Raw genomic sequence first — 24,980 nt, forward strand, 5'->3', positions numbered from 1 at the left:
TTTATCTTTTTATTTATTTTCATTGATTTTTTTTACATATTTTTTTATATTTCTCCCCTTTTACACATTTTATACATATTTCTCCCCCTTTTTGTCATCATATCAAAAAGGAGGTAATCACACACAATCAATGGCACAAATGGCACAACCAATCATCAAATGGCACAGAAATGAAGATAAGATGTCTACTCATTGTATTGATATGAATGTGAATACATTTGAGCATACATTAAGTAAAGCAAAACAATACAAAACAGAACTCAAACACATCTATGTCCTCCTCGAGGATGAAGCTCCCCCTCTCGAGGATGCATCTCCTCCTCTGGAGGATGTGGCTCCTCCTCTCGAGGATGTGGCTCCTCCTCTCGAGGATGGTGCTCCTCCTCTCAATCGGTTCTGCTCCATGAGGAGGGTGACTGCATCTGTGACATGGCCAAGCTGTGTGATGATAGACGTGGTGGCTCTGCTATGTGTAGTGGAGAGCTCTGTCACCGACGCCTGAAGCCCAGTCACCGATGTCTGAAGTGCGTCCAGCTTGTCGATGAGTACATTCGACAAGCGCTCGGCCCCCTCGGTGGTGGTGTGCATGTCACGACCTATCTCCTCTCGCATCTGTCGAGTGGAGCTCGTGACCTCACTCATGCTGTGGAACTGGGCCTGGACCAAACTCCGGACATTGTAGATCTCTTCCCGTACATGAGCCGTCATGTCAGTCACGGCTGTCAAGGAAGGGACCAACTGAGAAGATACGGGTGCAGGAGTGGGAGCAGGCACCGCACCTCGGAGCTCCCGAAGCAGCTCATCCCTCACCTCTCTGGCTATCTCCTGTCGCAGCTCTCGGAGCTGCTCAGGATCAATCCGGACCGCCATAGAGGGTGGTGCCGAGGAGGAAGGTCCGGTGGAGGTGGTAGGAGCAGGAGGAGTGGATGGAAGGTCTGGATGGTCTGGAAGGTCTGGGTAGTCTGAATCGGGCTCAGGACTGGGTGAAGGTCTGGTGGTCTGAGCGGTGAGGGTAGACTTCCTAACCCATACCCCCTCTCTCTTCCGAAACCCCATCCTGTGCATGGTCCCCGTACACAAGCGATCTGTCCATCGCAATGCACGAGAGGGTTCCCTCTCAGGAATGGGAATCTCGTACTCCCTAAAGAGAAGAGTAAAAATCATGCCGTATGGGAGGGTGAGCCTAGGTCTATCTAGGGGCTCACACATATACCTATAGATGAGTTTAGGGAAGTTGACCGGGGTGTCCTGAAGAATGTAAGACATAATAGCTAGGTCCCTCTCATTTACAAAATCAAATCTTCCTGTCTTAGGGAAGATGGACCTGGACAGAATACTCAAAAGGATTCTCACTTCAATAGAAAGTGAGCTAGCAGATACCTCGTCTAGGGGGGACTGAGGTGGATGCCCTAAGACGACCGTAAGGGCCTCAACTCTATCCTCAGGGTGTGCGGGAGCCACCCCTACTAATGGAAGGTGGAGGATGTGGGCAATGAGATCCTCCGTGACACGCACAGGGACACCTACTACTGTGCCCTCGATACCTCCATCTCCCCGATGGACGGTACTATAAAACTCTTGAACAAGGTCAGGGTAAGTGGGAAGGTCCAAAGTGAGGAAGTACTCTAGGCCCTGGGCTCTAAACCTATCACCTATGGTGAACCCTTCCCGGGAGAGATAGTCAAAGTTGACATACCTCCCGGTGGTGACGGCCTTCCCGGCCAACGGCCTTGCGGGAACCGCCCTAGGCGGGGAACGAGCCGGAGGTGGTTCCCTCGCGGGATCGTGCCGCGCCTTGGAGCGCCGCTCGGGACCGGCCTCGGAACGGGACCTCTTCCTAACCACGGTCTTACGAGGCATCTTGACCTAAACGGGAAGAAACACCTAAAGGACGGAGAAAGGTCGACGGAGGAGACTCGGGACGGACAGGAGACGACCTAGGAACGGACGAAAACCCTAAGAACCGGTGAAAAATCGACCGAACAGAGGTTGGAGACGATCGGGGACGACCTAGGAGTCGGCTCTAGGGCTTTTTGAACAGTGGCGGCTTGAAAGAAAAGTGTTTGCGAAACGACAAACCTAGGGTTAAAAAGTCGGATCCCGACTGCGAGCCGACTCTCCTGAGTCGCGAGTCGACTCGACCTCGAGTCGACTCCAGAATATGCGCGAGTCGACTCTCCTTATGCGCCTGTAGACTTCGAGTCGACTCCCGACAATGTGCGAGTCGACTCCCCCTCAGCTGCCATCTTTGCGAGTCGACTCCCGCAAATGCGCGAGTCGACTCCCCCTTAGGAGCCGGCTCTGAAACTTACTCGAGTCGTCTCTAACTTTGGCACGCACCTAAAACTCATGCTATAATCGTGCCAAATGAGGGAAAATCACCTAATTATGATCTGATTTGATGATCATTGAAAAGAAACTCTATTTTAACCACATTGTAATCATCAAAATCAATTATTCTAGTGAAAACCACCACTAGGATGGATCAATCACTCCTAATCCCCTCCTAAGCATACTAAACCTCTCTTCACTTAGGGGTTTTGTAAAAATATCTGCTAATTGATTATCAGTACAAACAAATTGGAGTGTCACATCACCATTCAATACATGATCTCTTATGAAGTGATGTCTTATCTCAATGTGTTTAGTTCTTGAATGTTGAATTGGATTTTTAGTTAGATTTATGGCACTTGTATTATCACAATTAATGGAAATTTTATCTTGTTTAATGCCATAATCTTCTAATTGTTGTTTAATCCACAAGATTTGAGCACAACAACTCCCGGCTGCCACATATTCAGCTTCAGCAGTGGATAATGCAACCGAGTTTTGTTTCTTGCTAAACCATGAGATAAGGTTTTCTCCTAGAAATTGACAAGACCCGCTGGTACTTTTTCTATCAAGCTTACATCCAGCGAAGTCTGAATCTGTGTATCCTATTAAGTTTAGGCTAGATTCTTTAGAGTACCATAGCCCTATGTTCTTAGTTCCTATTAAGTATTTAAAAATTCTCTTAACTGCAGCTAGGTGTGATTCTTTAGGATTAGCCTGATATCTAGCACACATGCACACACTAAACATAATATCAGGTCTACTTGCAGTAAGATACAGTAAAGATCCTATCATACCTCTATAAAGTTTTTGATCTACAGATTTACCTGATTCATCTTGATCTAATTTGCATGATGAGCTCATGGGGGTGCTGATTGACTTGTTTCCCTCCATATCAAACTTCTTGAGCATCTCCTTGATATATTTTGCTTGATTGATGAAGATTCCTCCTTCAGATTGTTTGATTTGAAGCCCTAGGAAGTAGTTCAGCTCTCCCATCATGCTCATCTCAAACTCACTCTGCATCAAATCAACAAACTCTTCGCAGAGGCGATTGTTAGTAGCACCGAAAATGATATCATCAACATAAATCTGTACTAATAACATATCTTTGTTTTGCTTTTTCAGAAATAATGTTGTGTCTACATTTCTCCTAGAGAATTCATGTTCTAATAGAAATTTACTAAGTCTCTCATACCATGCTCTAGGTGCTTGTTTTAATCCATAAAGTGCTTTGTTCAGTTATACACATGATTAGGGTATTGATGATTTTCAAAACCAGGAGGTTGTTCTACATACACTTTCTCATTAATATACCCATTTAAAAATGCACTTTTTACATCCATTTGAAATAGTTTGAAATCCTTAGAGCATGCATATGCTAATAATAGTCTAATAGCCTCAAGTCTAGCTACGGGAGCAAAGGTTTCATCAAAATCTATGCCTTCTTCTTGATTATAACCCTTTGCCACTAGTCTAGCCTTATTCCTTATAACAATTCCATTTTCATCTAGCTTATTTTTATATATCCATTTTGTACCTATAATTGGATATTCAGAAGGCCTCTCTACTAGATCCCACACTTTGTTTCTAGTAAATTGGTTTAGTTCTTCTTGCATTGCATTTATCCAATTTACATCATTTTCGGCTTCTTCTATATGTTTGGGCTCAAAGTGTGAAACAAAAGCTAGATGGTTATTCAAATTTCTAAGTGAAGCTCTAGTCCTAACCGGTTGAGATGGATCATCTAGAATGAGTTCCTTAGGATGCCCGTAAGCATACCTCCAAGCTTTTGTTAGCCCATGATCCACAATAGGCTCTTGGCTTGATGATGCTTCTTCAATCAATTTTTGATTATCATCTTGTAATCCCATCTCATCTATCTTTTCTTCAAGTATTTCAACATCATCATCAAAATTAACCTTCTTACTAGATGAGATGTCACTAGAGTCATCAAAAACAACATGTATAGATTCTTCTATAACTAGGTTCTTTTATTAAAGACTCTATAGGCTTTACTAGTTGTAGAATAACCTAAGAATATTCCTTCATCAGATTTAGGATCAAATTTCCCTAGATTATCTTTCCCATTATTATGTACAAAACACCTACATCCAAAGGCATGAAAGTAATTAACTTTTGGTTTTCTGTTTTTCCAAAGTTCATAAGGTGTTTTCTTTATAATGGGTCTTAATAAAACTCTATTTAATATGTGACAAGAGGTATTAATGGCTTCTCCCCAAAAGTACTTAGGGAGGTTACTTTCACATAACATAGTCCTAGCCATTTCCTCTAGTGTTCTATTCTTCCTTTCCACAACTCCATTTTGTTGTGGTGTCCTAGGTGCAGAAAAATTATGGGTTATCCCCTTTTTACTACAAAATTCGTCAAATAATTGATTTTCGAATTCGGTACCATGGTCACTTCTAATGGCTATGACTGAAGACTCTCTAGCATTTGTTACTTCCTTATGGAACTTCTTAAACATAGAAAATGCTTGATCCTTATGCGCTAGAAACATGACCCATGTGTACCTAGAGTAATCATCTACTATAACTAGACCATATTTATTTCCACCTAGGCTTGTTGTTCTAGTTGGACCAAATAGGTCCATGTGTAGTAATTCTAGAGGCCTAGAAGTAGAGACACATTTTATGGATTTAAAAGAGTTCCTAGATTGTTTGCCAAATTGACATGCTTCACATATTTTGTTCTTTTCAAATTTTAATTTTGGCAAACCTATCACAGAGTCTCTTTTAACTAGTTTAGTTATTGTGTCCATGCTTGCATGACCTAACTTACGGTGCCATAACCAACTAGCATCATTATCTTTAGTTTCATTTACAACTAGACATTGGTTATGTTTTGCAAGATCTTCTAGGTCTACAACATATACATTTCCACGTCTAATTCCTTTAAAAACTAAACTATTATCATTAGGATTTGTTATAATGCATAGTGATGGTTTAAACATAACATCATATCCTTTATCACATAATTGACTAATGCTTAACAAGTTATGCTTAAGACCATCAACATATCTAACATTATCTATAAAAGTAGAAGGGGTGATTTGAACTTTACCAATACCAATGATGTGACCTTGGTTGTTGTCTCCAAACGTCACAGCACCTCCCTTCTTAGCTTCAAGGGTGAAAAATTGATCTTTATCACCCGTCATGTGCCTTGAGCAGCCACTATCCAAATACCAGCAGTTTTTGTTGACTTTGGCTGCAAGACACTCCTACACAAGCAAATCATGTCATCTTAGGTACCCAAGTTTTCTTGGGTCCTTCATGGTTAGTCAAGTTGGTTCCTTTTGGTACCCATACCTTTTTAATTTTTCTTTTAGTTTTACTTTTTCTAAAATTACACACATTTGCTTTATGACCTACTGTACCACAACAAAAGCAAGTTATTTTCTTAATTTTAGTTTCCCCAGCTTTAACAAAGAAGTTACTGAGAAGTTTTTGTTTATTTCTTGGTTTATATCCTAAACCCGCTTTATTAAATACGGCTCGTTGATTATTAAGTATCATATTCAACTTTTCAGAACTATACGTAAACCTTTCAACTAAAGGTTTGTATTTTCCAAGTTCTTTAGTTAATGTTTGATTTTCTGCTTTTAAATCATTTAGTTCTTTTGTGAGATCCTTGTTTAAGATTTGTTTATGGTTTTTAAGTTCTGAAAGTTCCTTAGTTAGTTTTTCATTATCTTTCGTTAAGTTGTTAGTCTTCTTAATTAAGAGTTGGTTGCTTGTCTTAAGTTCTAGATTTTCTTTGGTAAGATTATCTTTATCCTTAATTAATGAATCATGCTTATGAATGTAAGTTTGGTTAGTTACTTTTAGTTCTCTGTTTTTAACATTTATATTCTTATATTCAATCATTAATTCATTAAACGCATCATTAAGTTCATCAAATGTAAAATCAAAATGCGTATCGGAAGTTACCTCATTTTCGTTGGCCATGAAGCAGAAATTGGCCTTCTCTTCTTGTTCTTCATCCGATGATGAAGATGATGCGTCGGAGTCCGATAGGGTGGTGACAAGGGCTTTCTTCTTCTTCTTGTACTTGCTGCCCTTCTTTAGTAAGGGACACTCAGCTCTGATGTGTCCCGGCTTTTTGCACTCATAGCACCCAATCCCCTCATTTTCTCTTTCCTTACCTTTGTCCTTGCGGTAGGAATTTGAGGGGCCTCTCCTTTGATGATAGGACTTCTTGTGGTTGATGAATTTCTTGAACTTGCGCACAAGAAGTGCCTCATCACCATCTTCCTCATCTTCTTCTTCTTCACTACTGCTACTGCAAGATAAGTCTTTGTTAGATGAAGTAGATTTTAAAGCTATTACCTTTTTCTTATGGGAGGACTCTTCCTCGTTGTGTTGTTTCATGGTGAGCTCGTGCGTCATAAGGGATCCAAGAAGCTCCTCAAGTGGTAGCTTGTTCAAGTCCTTGGCTTCTTGGATTGCCGTCACTTTAGCTTTCCACGACCTTGGTAGACACCGAAGGATTTTCCTGACAAGCTCACTGTTAGTATAGTTCTTGCCAAAGCTTTTTAGGCCATTGACAATATCAGTAAACCTAGTGAACATGCATGTGATTGTTTCATTTGAATCCATTTTAAATAGTTCATATTTATGAACCAAGATGTTTATTTTGGATTCCTTGACTTGATTCGTGCCCTCATGGGTCACTTCAAGTCCGTCCCAAATTTTTTTTGTAGAATTACAAGTTGAAACCCTATTGAATTCATTACGGTCTAAGGCACAATAAAACACATTCATAGCTTTAGAGTTTAATTATACCTTCCTCATGTCATGTTCATCCCAATCCTTTTCTAATTTGGGTACCTTAACACCCTCTACATATGTGGATGGGATGTATGGGCCATTCACTACAATGGTCCACATCTCATAGTCTTGGGCTTCGATGAATATTCTCATCCTAGCCTTCCAGTATGAGTAGTCGGATCCATTGAAGAAAGGGGGTCTTTGGGTGGACTGACCCTCAATGTGAGAAGATCCAAATGGGGTTGTCATTTTGATCTTTTAACTCTTGAGTGGAAGAGTTTTTGGCTCTGATACCACTTGTTGCCCAGATAGACAACCCAAGAGGGGGAGGTGAATTGGGTTTTAAATTAATTTGGATAATTAAAACGTTATGGATGATTAATTAAAAACTATTGCAAATTATTTAATTAATGCTAAGTGCTGTGAGTGATGTGAGAGGAAGAAGAGAAGAGACAATCCAATGCAAACACAGAATTTTATAGTGGTTCGGAGCTACCCCTTGCTCCTACGTCCACTCCCCAAGTCTCTCTTGAGAATTCACTATAACCCCCTTGGATTACAGCCGGTTGTTTTGCAAGCTCACAACCAAACTTGTTGTTTTACGAGCTCACAACGAACTCGGTCGGTTTTTCCAGGCTCACCGACTAGAACCAACCCCGATTGTTTTTCCGGGCTCACAATCAAACCCTTACACACGTTGGTTTTAACTTGGCTCACCAACCAACCTTAATCCCCTTGATTCAATCCCCCGATTGAACCAAGTAAATACAGTGTGTAAAAGAAAACAGAAAACAGCTTCTCAAAAAGCAGATAAAAACAATATGAACAATAAATGAAGTTAAGAAGCCTCAAACGCTTTTAGATCGGAGATGAGGAATGGCTTCTTGAACTTCTGGTCTCCTCTTGAAAGAGTGGTCGACTTGAATGCAGGAGGAGGAAGCTTTTAATGTTGAGAAGATGTAGTTGGATGCAGTTATTGCAGATCTTCCCTCCTTTTCGTTGAAGAACAAGTTGCAGAGTTGAAAGCTTGAATGCTTGGAGTGGAATGGTTGTTCTCTCCCTTGCTACAGTCTTCTGTGGCTATTTAAGCCAACCCCCACGGAAACTAGCCGTTACACTGCTTTTTCTGTCCGTTCTGCACACTCTACGCAGCCTGACAATATGACCGTTGGTGGGTTGGAGTCGACTCGCGCGATCAGGAGTCGACTCGGCTGTAGCGGGAGTCGACTCAAGCTTTTCCGGAGTCGACTCGGCAACTGTTCCAAATTTGAATTAAAGTTGCCGTCACGACTGGGAGTCGACTCGTCTTGACCCGGAGTCGACTCGCCAACTTCTGGAGCTGACCTGGCAATTTTGGAGTCGGCTCATCCACAGAAGTCCGTGGATCCAATTTTAAATTTTGTCCACTCGAGTCGACTCGACTGTCCTTGGAGTCGACTCGAATCTCAGAGCCCGAACTCCCGATTCTCTGTCTTTTGGCTCATCCAGTCTTGGAGTCGACTCGAACTTCCTTAGAGTCGACTCGGCTCTCAGTTTCCGAAAGTTGGTCTTCTGCCTTTTGACGTGAAGCTTGTCTTGGAGTCGACTCGAGCTGTCTGGGAGTCGACTCGAATCTCAGAGGCAGTAACATGGTTTTCTGTCTGTCGATGGTCGCACAGTCTCGGAGTCGACTCGCGTATTGCGGGAGTCGACTCGAATCTCAGAGTCCATAAAATGCTCTCTGACCTTTTCTTTGTGTACCTCTTGGAGTCGACTCTTACTACCCTGGAGTCGACTCGTTGAACATTGGAGTCGACTCGCGCACTTCAGGAGTCGACTCGTTGACAGGTTCTGAGATGAGGCTTTCTGTTCTTCTTTCTGTTCTCAGTCGGAGTCGACTCGTACTAGTCTGGAGTCGACTCGAGCTCGTGCCAGTGAACTTGATACGCTTGGAGTCGACTCGTGATACTCGAGAGTCGACTCGAGTCTCAGACTTTGGTTCAGCAGACTTCTTAACTTATCCAAAATACTATGAACCAAATCTAGAGACACTTGGACAGGATTTTCACTGAAACACTCAATTGAATTCATTAGTAATCACAAGATATACTCAAATGCTTTGAGCTCATCAAAATCAAATGGGGTTTTAATCAATCACTCCACACCTGGGCTCGACCTCGGAGAGCCCGGCTACATCAACTGTAAGCTGAAGAGCCTCCTTGATTGCAGGGATAAGCGATGACATGTCCCAGCCCGAGCTCGGGGCAACCCATACGATGACGCACCCCGGCTCGAGCTTGAGGCGCCCGATACAACGATACGCCTTGGCCCGAGCTCGGGGCGCCCCATACGACGATGTGCCCTGGCCCGAGCTCGAGGCGCCCTATACGACGACGTGCCCTGGTCAAGTTCGGGGCGCCCTATGCGACGATGCACCTCGGTCCGAGCTCGGGGCGCCCTGCTGAGCAGACCTCAAAGTCAAGGAGGCTAGGCCAACCTAAGAGTCCACCGAGCCGACCTCACCGAATATATGTCGCGGCCTCCAAGTCGGCCCGACCTCAATGCTTACCAAGCTGACTTCAATAAGTAAATGTTGCAGCCTCCAAGCGAGCCCGACCTTGCCCACGGCCGCATCCATGTGCGCACCTACGCGCGCCCCTACGCTTGCATACGTGGTTGTACATTACAACCTCACCGCGTCATGCTTTACTTACTGGCCACTCCACGATATGTCAACTAGGGGCCATACCTTACTACACCGTGTGCCTTAAGCAAGCTCTGGCCGCTGCCACCTGGCCAAACGTCATCTCTTCTCATGATGAGGACGGGCCATACCTCTGTTACCTGGCACCTTTGCGGAGACTATAAATAGTCCCATCAGGTAACGCCTAAGGACCTTTTGGCCAATAAAAACTCCATGCTAACTTAAGCATCGGAGGGCCCTCACTGGAATCACCGGTGAGGCTTTGTGCAAGTACGCTGGTGCACGGAAGGTGGCGTCCTTTCTCCATCTCGACCGGCAGCTCCCCCGACTCCTCTGGCGTGGTCACCTTCGGGCCAAATTTGAATTACAACAATTATAAAACGTATATTACTTATAATATACTTTTTTATTCTATTTTTAAGTTCTTATTATTCTTCTGTTACATAAAATTATATTTCAGTTTTCAGCATCTCCTCGCACATCGCGCGTATGATTCTTATTCTTTTCCTAAACAGAAGAATAAACAATAGAGGAAGGAGAAATTATAGGAGATAGCTTGGATGGTGATTAGATCTTCCTCAGGTTGAGATTGGCAGCAACGACTTGCTTTGAATAGACAAAGGGTGGGAGAGTGAAGCATACTAATGAGAGAGAGATCGATGATGAATGAGAAGAGCCCTAGAATTGGAATTGGAATTGGAAGGAGAGAAGTCGAGGTCGAGGTGAGGACCACCTCTTTGTTGAATTAAATTAAATATTTTAAAATTTTAAAAACTAAATTAGCCAACGGCCAAGTGGCAAGCATCCAGCGCAAGAGCAAATATGAAAAAATTTCCAAAGAAAGCAAACCATGACAAGTGTCATGCATCCAGCGCAAGAGCAAGCATGGAAAGGCCCCTCGAAGAAGGAAGAAAACGTGGATGGCCAAGATGCAATAAGCCGAAGGATCAAAGGAGCACAAGAAGACACGTCATCAATCCGCGGGAGAGGAATCTTCTTCTTTTGACGCGCATGAGCCTATATAAAGGGCTCTAGGGATCATTTCAAAGTACAATCAAAATTTTCTCTTCTCCCTATTCCAAGAGTCAAGATAAAAAGGGCTCTAGGGATCATTGGGGAGAAAAGAAATAAAGAAAATTTTTCTTCTCCTCATAATTTTTCTAAGTTTCTTTTGAGGTATCTACAAGTGTTAACGTGCTCTACTTTCTTCCCTGGAGGCGCACTGACAGGGAAGACGTGGTTCTGTATTGGGTCGTCGTATCTCTAGGAGATCTGTGCCAGCAGACTCGTGCGTGGGGGGCATAAACTTTTCTGGGATAGCGCATCAGCGTGCTTCGATCCACAGGCCATCTTCTCTCTCTTTCTTCATTTTATTACTATATTGTCAAGTTAATTATTTGCTAGTTTATTCTTCTTAATTATTATTTTGAATATTAGAAATATTTAATTTATCAATTATATTTGTGCATCTAGGCTAACAATCCAGAAAAGTTTATATACTGTTAGCATTAGATTTTAGATTACAACATTTATTATATATTTTGCTGCATAATTATAAATTTTTATATTTTAACTGTTACACATTTATGCTAACTTTACTTTAGTACTTAATTTTTCAAGCAAAATATTAGATTGTTTAACCTCCAAGAGGTTTATTAATACCTCCATTTGGACTCCTTACGGAGTAATTTCCAGATTCCATTCAAACGGAAATTCGGAAATTGGTTAATTCATAGGAACTAGTTTAATATTGCACTTAGGATAAAATTGAACGATATCTAGTGAAATTATCTATTGAATAACGGTGTCTAAGAAAAGCTTGTCAAAAAGGCATACGTGCCTAAAAAAGACTAGTACTTAAGTGAGTCAAGTGCTCCACCACCGATCTGGAGCTGATCTGGCTGTTATTCTTTGGATTTTTCAATTAGACATCTAAAGTTCAAATTAGATATCAGTGCAATAATTTGACATAAACCTTCTCATTTCCACAGGTATCAAAACTGTGTTAAGCTACAAATTAATGGCTTCCCACACATCTGAAAATCTTAGTGCTAAACCTGAAAAGTTTGATGGTCAAAACTTTAGAAGGTGGCAGAATCAAATGCGGTTCTGGCTCACCACCTTAGGCTTAATCTCCGCCATTGGTGGGTCTAGCCCATCTGCTTCACGACCTTCCACTCGCAACAACCCAAACCCTGCTCCTTCTGATGTTGCCTCCTCCACTAGGACTCCAGAAGAAACCAACTACCACTGTCTTCATAGAATCCTAGGAGCCCTTTCTGATAGGCTTTATGATATTTATTATATAGCTAAGAGTGCCAAGGATCTCTGGGATATCCTAGAAAATAAATATGGACTTGATGATGCCGGGGTAAAGAGATTCAAAGCTTCTGACTTTAGCAAGTTTAAATTTATTGATTCCAAACCTATGAATGATCAAATCCATGAATATGAAACATTGATTCTTCAACTCCAGGCAAATGGAACCCACTTAGATGAATCTTTCCAAGTTGCCTGTATTATAGACAAACTTCCCTCTACCTGGTCAGACTTTGCCAAGACTTTGAGCCACACCCAAGGTGATCTGTCTCTAATCCAAGTCCTAAATTCTATCAGGGAAGAACAACATCGCCTTAGAGAAAAATCCCACTCCTCCAATCCTTTACCCAAAGTCAACAATGTTGAATCCAAGCCCAAATCCAAAAATTAGAATCGTTCTTTCCGACCCAACCACAACAAATCCTTCAAGAAGAAATCATTCAACCATAGGAACTCCTTTCAGCCCAACAACAGAAAATCCAACTTCTCTCAGAACCAGAAGAAAGAGAAAGAAGGAGAATCTGTTCGTTGCTGTTTTGTCTGTGGTCGGACCAACCATATGGCCCGCCAATGCTTCTACAAGATCACTACTCCTCGTCAACCTAGAAGTAAGGGTTCTGCCACTTCTGGCGCCCAGGCCAACATGGTGACCTGTGGGGCTGACTCCTTTGAGACTGCTATTAGGTCTGTTTCCTTCATACCTGAAGTTAACATGACACAATTAGCACTTGACTGGTGGATTGATACCGGAGCTAGTATACATGTTTGTTCTGATCACTCCTGATTTTCATCTTATCAGATCTCATGTAGAGAAACTGTGACCATGGGTAATAATGCTTTGGCGCACGTGCTTGGAGTGGGACGAGTGGATCTGACACTTACCTCTGGGAAGATTCTTACTCTGCAAGGCGTGCACCACGTTCCAGACATCCGTAGAAATCTAGTTAGTGGATCCTTGCTTGTCCAGCAAGGATACCGAATTATTTTTGAATCAAATAAATTTGTAGTAACCCATGGTGTCTCTTTCATCGGAAAAGGTTTTCTTTGTGATGGATTGTTTAAACTCAATGTAATTATTCCATCTATGAATGAAAATTCTATTGTTCTTCATATTGACTCTCCTATTGTCTGGCATAGTAGGCTGGGACATGTAAACTATAGTTCAATTAAAAGATTAATGCACTTGAATTTAATCCCAAAATCAGAACTTAAGAATAATGATAAATGTGAGATATGTGTAGAGGCTAAATTACCTAAAAGATCCTTTCACGCTGTAAGTAGAGATTCTGATCTCCTTGAACTCATACATAGTGATGTATGTGACTCAGGGAGAACCTCAAGGGGTGGAAACAAATATTTTTATGACCTTTCTAGATGCTGTCACCTCTATCTTATCAAAGCTAAAAATAAGGTCTTAAATAAATTCAAAGTCTATAAAGCAGAGACTGAAAACCAACTAGATTAAAAGATTAAAATCTTAAGGTCTGATAGAGGAGGTGAATATACCTCATTTGAGCTGACCCAGTTCTGTGAAGAATATGGGATAATTCATGAAGTGACAGCTCCTTATTCACCCCAATCTAATGGAGTAGCTGAGAGAAAGAATAGAACCTTAATGGATATGGTTAACTCTATGTTAATTAGTTCAGGAGCACCAGAAAATCTTTGGAGGGAAGCACTAGTAACTGCATCTTATATCTTGAATAGAATTCCATTCAAACATAATGATAAAGCTCCATATGAAATCTGGAAACATGGAAAACCTAACTTAAAATACTTAAAAGTGTGGGGGTGCTTAGCTAAAGTAAAAATTCCAGAAAATAAAAGAAAGAAAATTGGACCCAAAACAGTAGATGCAATATTTATAGGATATGCAATTGAGAGTAATGCTAATAGATTTTTAGTGTTTAACTCTCAAATAAATGAAATTAATAACAACACCATAATGGAAGCAAGAGATGCAATCTACTTTGAAAGTATATTTTCTTTTAAAACAAGGATAAATGATCAAATAAATACCAATAATAATTTAGGGACTAGTTCTAGCAGAACCAGATTTAGAGAAGAAGAAGAAGAAACTGAACCTAGAAGAAGTAAAAGAACTAGAGTTGAAAAGAACTTTGGAGAAGACTACTACATATTCCTAATAAAAGACTCTCCTACTTCTTTAGAGGATGCCTTGAAATCTCTAGATGCCCCCTTCTGGAAAGAAGCAATAGATAATGAAATGCAATCCATAATCCAAAACCACACTTGGGAATTGGCGGACCTAACCCCAGGAAGTAAACCTATAGGGTGTAAATGGATCTTTAAGAAGAAACTTAGGCCAGATGGAATTGTAGACAAATATAAGGCTAGGTTAGTAGCCAAAGGTTTTACTCAAAAATCTGGAATTGACTTCTTTGATATTTATGCTCCCGTAGCTAGAATCACTACCATTAGGATTCTTATTGCATTGGCTTCCATTCATTAGCTGGTTATACATCAAATGGATGTTAAAACTGCTTTCTTGAATGGGGACCTAGATGAAGAGATCTACATGAACCAACCCGAAGATTTCATTGTCCCAGGTCAAGAGAAAAAGGTATGTAGGTTGATTAGATCTCTTTATGGTCTAAAACAAGCCCCTAAACGATGGCACCTTAAATTTGATGAAATAATCCTAACTAATGGATTTATAACACAGATGAATGTGTATATTATAAAAAGAAGAATAACAAAATTATAATCTTATGTTTATATGTAGATGATATCCTAATTTTTGGAACAGACTTAGAAATTATTAATGAAGTAAAACAATTTTTATCTCTAAAATTTGACATGAAAGATTTAGGAGAAGCAGACCTAATCCTTAATACTAAAATCATGAGGAATGAAAATGGAATAACTTTGTCCTAAAGCCACTATGTGGAGAAAATTCTTAAAAAGTTTCACTACTCTGATTGTCATCCTGTATCTACTCCCTATAATCCATCTCTTCATCTAAAGAAGAACTTAGGTGATCCAGTCAATCAAAGCTTGTATGCCCAGATCATTGGTTCTTTAGGATTCCTTGCAAATTATACCAGACCTGATATTGCATACTCTATGAACCGACTGAGTAGATATACTCACAATCCTAATAATGATCATTGGATTGCTCTAGAAAGAATTCTCAGGTATCTTAAGGGTACCATATCTCTAGGATTACACTATTGTGGTTATCCTGCTGTTCTGGAAGGCTATAGTGATGCCAACTAGATCAGTGATACAGTTGACACCAAATCCACCACTGGTTTTGTCTTTCTTTTAGGAGGTGCAGCTGTATCATGGAAGTCTACCAAACAAACTGTAGTGGCTAGGAGCACCATGGAATCTGAAATGATTGCCCTAGATACCACTAGCATTGGGGCCGAGTGGCTTAGAGATCTACTGATAGATTTACCTCTTGAGACTTCACCATTACCTTCTATATCTATTCATTGTGACTGTAGATCTGCTATAGATAAATGCAATCAAAAAAATGCAAATGTGAAAATAAATAGGCACTTGAAAGTGCGCCATAAATCATTGAGATATAAATTAAAGAATAACTTGATTGCACTAAATTTTGTAAGATCCGAAAGGAATCTAGCTGATCAGCTTACCAAAGGATTGTCTAGAACAGTGGTTCTAGAGTTGTCGAGGGGGATGGGGCTAAGCCCATAAGTAAAGTCACCACGGTGGTAACCCAACCTGAAAAGGTTCAATGGGTAGAACAAGCTAGATAGGTGACTAATGAGTAGCACTATTTATTTTTCCCATCCCTAGGGCAACAGTGCTCATAAAAAGCAAGAGTTAGGTTGAGTTTTTACTCTTAATGAATCCGAGACCCATGAGGCAGGTACCTACTTGCTCGTACCTTTTTTATGATTCACCTATATGCGTGTAGTCGTGAGGCCGCGACTGTGGGAAGTGGGCTGTTTCCTAATAATACACATGAAGAGATACCTGCGCATGGCCGTAAAGCGCAAACCCGCTTCAAGCATGTTCACGCTATATTATGTGTGCTGTTGATGAAATCTGAGCCATGGACCAAGGTTCAAGGCATAGTCCACCTTAGCTCCACAAAGGTAATCAATTGTCACTAAGTAAATGTTCAAACCGAAAGGTACCTACATCTATTACATAATATAAGATACTCAGCATTTTATTTTTATTTTTTTATTATTTATTTATTTTATTTTGATTTTAAATTTTTTTAAATATTTAATTTATGTGGGGGATTGTTGAATTAAATTAAATATTTTAAAATTTTAAAAACTAAATTAGTCAACGGCCAAGTGGCAAGCATCCAGCGCAAGAGCAAATATGGAAAAATTTCCAAAAAAAGCAAACCATGACAAGTGTCATGCATCCAGCGCAAGAGCAAGCATGGAAAGGCCCCTCGAAGAAGGAAGAAAACGTGGATGGCCAAGATGCAATAAGCCGAAGGATCAAAGGAGCACAAGAAGACACGTCATCAATCCGCGGGAGAGGAATCTTCTTCTTTTGACGCGCATGAGCCTATATAAAGGGCTCTAGGGATCATTTCAAAGTACAATCAAAATTTTCTCTTCTCCCTATTCCAAGAGTCTAGATAAAAAGGGCTCTAGGGATCATTGGGGAGAAAAGAAATAAAGAAAATTTTTCTTCTCCTCATAATTTTTTTAAGTTTCTTTTGAGGTATCTGCAAGTGTGAACGTGCTCTACTTTCTTCCCTGGAGGCGCACTGACGGGGAAGACATGGTTCTGTATTGGGTCGTCGTATCTCTAGGAGATCTGTGCTAGCAGACCCGTGCGTGGGGGGCATAAACTTTCCTAGGACAGCGCATCAGCGTGCTTCGATCCACAGGCCATCTTCTCTCTCTTTCTTCATTTTATTATTATATTGCCAAGTTAATTATTTGCTAGTTTATTCTTCTTAATTATTGTTTTTGAATATTAAAAATATTTAATTTATCAATTATATTTGTGCATCTAGGCTAACACTCTTCTCCCAGCACCAATCCGAGTTGGTCTTCTTTCTTTTTTTTATCTTGAAGTCTTGGACCTGGCATTTAGGGCCAGGATATGAAACTGGTCCCAATATTTTGAGCTCTTCAATCCCTGGCCAAGCTTTCAGGCCCATTAAAGACAACTTGCAAGTTTAGTACTCCAAGAAGAGACGACGACTTCTGTTGGGGAAGTACATTGGAAATTCTCTATATGGCCCGACTTTTGCAACTTTCTTGCCCCTAAACATATCCAATTTATCTTGTTGCGTCAAACTTTAGGTCTATTACTTATCTAAACAATCTTTTCTTTGACTATTACTTTTTCATAAGAAAAATCTAAGATTTTTATTCATGGATATCACCCATTTGTTTGTTTTCATGCAACGTTGGTGCTGGTTCTTGTATTCCAGTTGCTAGAATAGACTCAGACCAAGAAATTATCTTAAAATTCCCAAAAGAAGTACCTTGAGAATGTGATTGTACATGAGCATGTTTTGACAGCTTGAAGCATTGGAAGTCGGATTTAGAGGGGTGCTTCTTTCTCCAAATAAGCCATTGTGGAATTTGATTGCCTCCAGTGGAATTGGAATGGTAAGAATTTGGAACACGGATAGCTAAATTCAGAACTTGGCATTGATGGACCTGGGGCTGTAATGGATGAAACACATCAAACTAATTGGTCTGAGTTGCTAGATTCCACAAGCTCAATCTGTGGCTTTGGGTTGTCGGTCATCATTAGATCAAAGGACTGAACAATATCACTTGCCGCGCCAGGTTGCATCGTCAGTAAATTCTTTAGTATCTGTTTCACTAGTATTGCTATTGAGATACCGAAAAGAAACACGAGAAAGGGAGCAATTGGTGCAATTCTTATTCTTTGGCAGATAGCTAGGTTATATGTTTAGAACAACAGTCGACCATCTGTAATTGTAGTGAAGCTGAGACTGGGAGATCTACCTCGATACTCTGGATGTGATATCTTTGGCACCACTCCTTCAGCCTTGGGCAATGAGCAATTTCCACTAGTTGGGGAATGGATGGCAACTATATTCATCTGGTGAGAACTGGAATTCAGGGCAATGACTTATTCTTAAGGTCTGCAGAGGAAAGGTTGTTCGGCCCTGCCACGGTTCTGAGCTTGGGGCAATCCATTTTCTGAAGCTCCTTAAATGCAGATAGGTTCTGATGCAGCAATGGAAGGGATCTTAGCTTCTCGCAGCCATTAACTATCAATGACTCAAGCGAGGATGAAAGCTGCAATTTGGCAAGAGCTGGAGTTCCCAACAGTCATATATGAACAAGTTTTGGAGAGATGTGAGGTGGTGCAGGCCGAGCACCAATTTCAGCCCCATGCAGTCCTTTATTGTCAACCTCTTAAGCATAGAGAGGTTCTGGTGCAGACGAAGGAAATCTAGAAATTTACAGAAAATAAGTATCAAGGATTGAAGTGATGATGGTTGTCACGCCCCGAATTCGGTTCATGACACGGCCGTATTATCGCCAAGTTAAGCATACAATAACACGCAGCCACTTTAAAACTTCAAATTGTAAACAACTATATTCATGAAAGTCATTAAATGTTCATGTATTAAAATGCATACAAAGCTTCTAAAAACATTATCTACATTTAACATTCGTCTTTCCCATAACCCTGGAGCATGTTACGCTCCTTGTTCCTATCATCTCCTATTCATCTGTAAAAACATAAATAAAATGGTGTGAGCTACAAAGCCCAGTAAGTACACAAGTATAATCTTATCGGATCAAGCATAATATTCATCATACTAGTGCATTATTTTAAGAAACTAAAGGTTGTAATAAAGTAAACACTTTATACAACATATAATCAAACCAGACTTAAAACTTGTCTTTATTCCATGCTTTGAAATCCGTACTCATCATTATTCATGCTTTGAAATCTGTGCTGTCATTATTCATGCTTTGAAATCTGTGCTAGTAATAAAGTAAACATTTCATATAATCCAACCAGTCATAAACAATGCAAGTCCATTTATGCAACTTCATAAATATGATTATGCATCATAAAACTTTTGCTATATATGCATCATAAAAACTTTTGCCATTATTCCATACTTTGAAATTCATACTCTCAGATGGTAGTGTAGCTATGGCCGCTCTTATTCCCACGGCAAGGCCTTTACCACTGCAGGGTCATCTTTCAGTTACTATTACCCACTGGCGGGGGTCGTAAAGCCAAGTTACTTTTACCCATTGGCGGGGGTCATATGCCTAGTTACTGTTACCCACTAGCGGGGGTCATACATAGCGATCTGAGAGTTCTTAAAACATATCATGCTTTTCATAAATCTTTTCTCATAAATCCATTGGAAAGTGAATAATGGCATCATGCTAATAAAACTCATGATCATGCTTAAAGCTTTATTTTTCCATGCATCTTTCTACATCATCATAATCAAGTGTACATAACATAATAATAATAATAATGATGGATGCTATGTATCCAAAATCATGTAATCATTTGCTAACACATGCTTGATCCTAATTTTTGTGAAAACATAAATAATCATATACAATTTTATAATCGAGTAATCACCAGTATTTGATAAAACATAAGATTATATCAGGTACTTTTTCCACAATTCTTATACATAATTCCAATTGCATAAATAATACTTTTTCATCTTATATAACGTGATACATGATCCATAATAAGATTAAGACAGGTTACTTACCTTAATTCGCCCACCAAACTTAGGTTTGAGTGCCAATTCTTCAATTACCTAGCAACATAATTAAATTACTTGTTAATTACATATTCGACTTCATTTAATTACTGTCTTTCTTAATAACTTAATTCAATTTCTGGTTCAGGCCCATGGCCCAATTCAATTTCTGGTTCAAGTCTGATTCAGCTTCTGGTTCAGATCTGATTCAACCTCTGATTCAGGTCTGATCCAGCTTCTGGTTCAGGTCTGGGCCCATTTGCATTCAGGCCCGACTTTTAATTAGATTCTGGATCAGGCCCTTGGCTTGATTCAATTACTGGGCCCATTTGTACTCAGGCCCAGAAACACAATTAGTTAAATAAGTCTTATCAGTTCTAATTAATTTAAAGGGGGCCTAGCCTTAAACTATATTCCATTTAGTCCCTATATTAAAACTTGAACTCTTCAGGCCCAGTTAGTTCTGGTTTTAAGAACACTATCAGAGCCCAGCCCGGCCTCGGGCCTTTAAAGCCCGATTCATATGAAGCCCACCGCCGGAATCAGCCCAATTCGGCCTACAGTATTTTTATTTTATTTTATTTTTATTTTCCTTTACTTTTCTTTCTTCCTTTTCTTTTCTTTTCTTTCTTCCTTTTCTTTTCTTTCTTCTCCTCCCTTCCCGAACCTTCTCTTCTTTCCTTCTTCCATTTTCCATCCCGATCCCCTCCTCCTCTTCTCCTCTTTCCCCCCACGAAGCTAGGGGCGAGCTCGGAAGGGGCTCGGGATGAGGCCGGCCCGAAGACGGCGGCGCTGCAGCCAACTGGCGGTGCCTGCAGCGGCCGCGGCCCAGCTGGCCCCTCTCCTTCTCCACCTCCGGTGGAGGAGGTGGGTTGCGGGTACCACCGAGATGTAGAGGAGCCCCGCCGAAGCCGGTGGTGCCCGCAAAATGCACGGCCGACGTCCACGGTCAGCCCGATGACGTCCATCATGCTTCAAGCCGGCGACCACCATGGCCAACAGGGAAGATCCCCCTTCAGCTCATCTGCTCCGACCACCTCCGGCCTAGATCAAGCCGGTTCCCCCTGGAAACCCGATCTATCCGAGCCGAGGCCCCTTCCGTACATCAGAGGTAGGTTAGCATCTTTAGATTGTTCAATCTAGGGTTTTAATGGGAAGGAAGAGCCACCGTCGGGTGAAGGAGGAGGATCTCCGGCTAATGTCGGATAACAGCCGATCATTGGTTAGATCCTTCTCCTTCCTTCTCTTCATCTTCTCCCTTCCCTTCTTCCTCTGTTAATCATCCCCTAACTAGAATATATCTAAGCTAATAGTTGGTAAACCGTTAATGAAAAGAAAGGGAATTAAGGGATTACCTAGCTCCGATGAGCCGTGGAGGATTCCGGCGAGCTCCTCTGTCTGCTCCGGCGGCACAACAAGGTGGCGAGCTGGGAATCCTTCCCCCTCCGGCACCACAGCTCTCGGTCCGACTCCTTGCACAGAGGAAAAGAGAGTAAGGGAGGTGAGAGGGTGGCGATGGAGTCCCATACAGCGGACTCCAGGGCTTTTGTAGCTCTTCATCCAGCTCGGAGGGGTGGGGGACCGCGGCTGTTAGGCAGTTTTAACTGCCTCAACAGCTGAGGTTCTCCACCGCTTTACTCCCGAAACCACCAGATGGACCGCCGACTTTGGTCCAAGCCGGTCCATCTGGTCCGGGGTTTACAATGGTAGCGACTCGTTTGTTTGAGAATCCAGCACAACACTGTCCTTTACACAAAGATGTTCAAGGTTGGTAAAATTGTCGACGCCATGGTTTCTGATCTCGTTGATGTTTGATATGGTCAGAATGTCAGCAAATAAAATGGAACACAGATTTAAAGCCTCTAATCAAACATATTATGAAAGAATGAACAATTATACGACATTTTCTAGGCCTTTGGCAACTCTGCAAGACTTGAAGATGTGAGATCCAGTGTCTGCAGGTTGTAAAGGAAACGTAATGATCCAGGGAACCCTGACCCATAATCAATGTACAAATAGCGCAGGTGTTTCAGATTGCCAATTGAATCTATCAATTCGTAACGGCTACCCAGTCCAATTCCAAAGCCCTTAATCGCTGCATATTTCAAAGCACTTCATAAGGAGATAAAAACTAATATTAATATGCCTATAGGCTGTTTATCGAGATCATAAATACTAAAAATACTCCATGTAGACAACATATATAACTACATTAAAAGCCTGTAGACATTTCTTTACCAGATAAATATGCCCACAATTTGAATTAGTTCGTAGAAGCTTGGACTCCTGCGACTCATGTGCCTCATCTTTAAGTCTCCACTTTCTTGCTTAATTAAGTTTAGAGTGTAACCCATAGAATACAAAGCAATCTCTAGAGAAAAATATTTCAGGGCGCCAATGATATGCACACAAAATGAGTTCGTTGGACATAAAAAATCCAATTTAGTAGTTGAATAATCAACCAATACTTCATATATCGAAATAATTCTCGCAAGTTATACCTTTCAATCTCTTTATATAGCATGGTTTTTTTTGTTTGTATGCACATGATAGAAGCTCCATGGCGTTTCTCATAACCAAGACAAGAAATGCATTTTTGGGTTCTTAGCCAAAACTATTGGTTTGGCACATGTTTCTCTTGTAAGCATGTATTCAATTCTTTTGAAGTTGATTTTAAAGAAACTTAATTTGAAGATAGTTCTAGAAAATTTTAAAATATGTTTGCAGTGCCTGTCACATTTTAAGCATCCCATATGGTTTCATGTTGCTTTAGTTTGCGACCATGACTGTGCACCGGTACAGTATAATTAATTAATCAAGGAAAAGTCGTACTGAGGCTCCTCTTAAACAATATACATAGAGTTTGCACATTAAACATTCGCAACTACTCATCTATATATAAAACTCGGACACTCGTTAATATTTTTCTTGCATAAGAAAGGATTTTTGTACGATTTTCCAAGAGAAGTTTTATTTAGGATTTTTGTTTTCCAAGCACAGCTCTAGCGGTGCAGTTGGACACAATATATTTATTAGTCCCGAGACATGTCCGTGGTTATGCTACGAGCCGTTTACACGTATTGGTCTTAAGCTCAAAAATCTTGAAGGGGGGGAAGGAGAATAAAAAGAGATGCTCATGGATGGTTTCGTGTAGATTTAGTCGAGTGACCTAGGAATCCGGGTCAATACATTGCCCGCTGCCACCTTAGAGGATACCCCGATTACATATTTGAGGCTGCTGATGTTGAAGTTGGCATAGTTAATAGATATCAAGAATTTGACTAGAGATCAGCAACAGCCAACAGAAATGAGGTAGCTAGAGAAGAGTGAGTTTGTTTTTTTTTTTTTTCTTTTTGAGAAATCATGCAACCAGAGATGTGAAAAAAATAAAAAAGAAGATTGGATTCGGTGCTGTCTGATTGTTTTCAATCTATGTAACATTGTAATGCATTTACCTTAAAAGCAGAGACAGGAATAGCCCACATCTTTTCCATTTTCTCTAAATATACTTCTTGATCTGGGACAACACAGGCTGGAGATTTGGTGCCCACAGATATTTAAACACGGAGGCGCCTTCACCATAGCTAGAATAGCTTCAGGCAGCTGCTTTGGAGTTTGATCTATATTTCAGTGCTCCTTCCATTAAGTTCGGCATAGAAAATTTGGATATTTGAAGAAAAAGAACCAATAATCTGGAAAAATCAGGAGGACGTCACACAACAGAAGATTTAAGATGGACGAAAAGTCTTGGCGTTTTAAAAACCTATTGAAGTAATTAGGAAATCCAACATTTGTGTCCAAATACATGTGAAGGCACATTTCAAGAAAACTACATGTGAAGATAGAAAACATAGGATAACTGTGAAATGAAAGAAAAGAATAAAAAGAGTGAATGGCCTAAGAGCTTGATATAATTTTAGAGCATGCAGATTTTAGCCACTGAAATCCATGAAGTTCTCAAAAAAATTCAGCTTCAATGCTTAATTCCTTGTGTAACATAAACAAATGAGTCGACCAGGAAAGGCAACAAAAAATAAAGGGCCACTTCTCCTTTACGATCATTGAAACTCTAATCAACAAACACATGGTGCTATACGTAGTTGAAAACATGCCACCCTAGCATCCATGTTCTTTAAATTGCGTAAACAGGATACTGTGAAAATCAAAGTCTCCCACCACAACAAAATATAGTAAGACCCTGAACCAACCCTGAACCATTACACAATTGAAGTCAACTTGATAAAACATGGACATATATCAGACAGGAAAGGGTAGATGCTTTAAAATCCTCTACCGTTATTCCCGTCGTTGCTCTTCTAACTTGATATTTTCTAACCAGCATGTGCCATTTTTGAACGAGAATCACCTTGAGTTTGCAGTGACGCAGCATCTTACGCCATTATTTCCTGTAAGACTTAGCAAAAAGGCTTCAAATATCTCTCCTACATTTTTCGCCTTTCCCCATCTTCCAGCTAGAACTCGAAGGACCAAAATCCCTTGTAGAAGGATGGCAAAGTTGGGAGACAGCAAAGAAGCTGAATCCTTCAGTATTGATCTTGAAGAGATAGGGAGGAGCATAAGGTCGTCCTTTCGGATTGCTGCTGCGAGTTCACGGAGAAGCTCCAGCATCTGTTCTGCAAGGGAGGAGGATGATGAGTATGAGTTAAAATGGGCTGCAGTTGAGAGGCTGCCCACCTTCGAGCGAATAAGAACGTCAATACTCGATCACTACAGCAACGGAGATGGCGACGGATTGCGCAAGGAGAGGAGGGTGATTGATGTTGCCAAGCTTGGAGCACTAGAAAGGCGCTTGTTAATTGAGAATCTCATCAAACACATTGAGAATGATAATCTTCAGCTGCTGCAGAAGCAAAGACAGAGAATAGACCGGTAAGCTTCATCTTATAGTTTCACTCTGTTTGTATATGCACGCAATATCACCTGTGGGACACTTACATATCTAGTTTGCCAATATATGCCAATAAGATGATTATGTACATTGAGATTGATGGGTAAACACTAGTTATTCATTAATCGTTTGAACAGAGTAAATGTGAAACTTCCCACTATTGAGGTACAATACAAGAACCTGTGCGTGGAAGCGCAGTGTGAAGTAGTTGAAGGGAAGCCCCTGCCCACTTTATGGAACACTGCA

The 24,980-nt window shown here is 40.7% G+C and overlaps 1 protein-coding gene and 1 long non-coding RNA gene across 2 annotated transcripts in view; one reads left to right on the plus strand and one right to left on the minus strand.

The window, feature by feature from the left end:
* The window catches only part of LOC103721783 (ABC transporter G family member 41-like), a 75,691-nt gene that overhangs the window by 32,866 nt on the left and 17,845 nt on the right, over positions 1–24,980 (plus strand).
* Positions 18,652–24,299, minus strand: LOC120110048. Its single transcript, XR_005510830.1, has 3 exons — positions 21,181–24,299; positions 19,835–19,882; positions 18,652–18,814 (listed from the first exon to the last, which is right to left on the minus strand). It is a non-coding gene; the product is annotated as an uncharacterized LOC120110048 (long non-coding RNA).

Source organism: Phoenix dactylifera, chromosome 1, assembly GCF_009389715.1.
Source record: "Phoenix dactylifera cultivar Barhee BC4 chromosome 1, palm_55x_up_171113_PBpolish2nd_filt_p, whole genome shotgun sequence".
Classification (NCBI taxonomy): domain Eukaryota; kingdom Viridiplantae; phylum Streptophyta; class Magnoliopsida; order Arecales; family Arecaceae; genus Phoenix; species Phoenix dactylifera.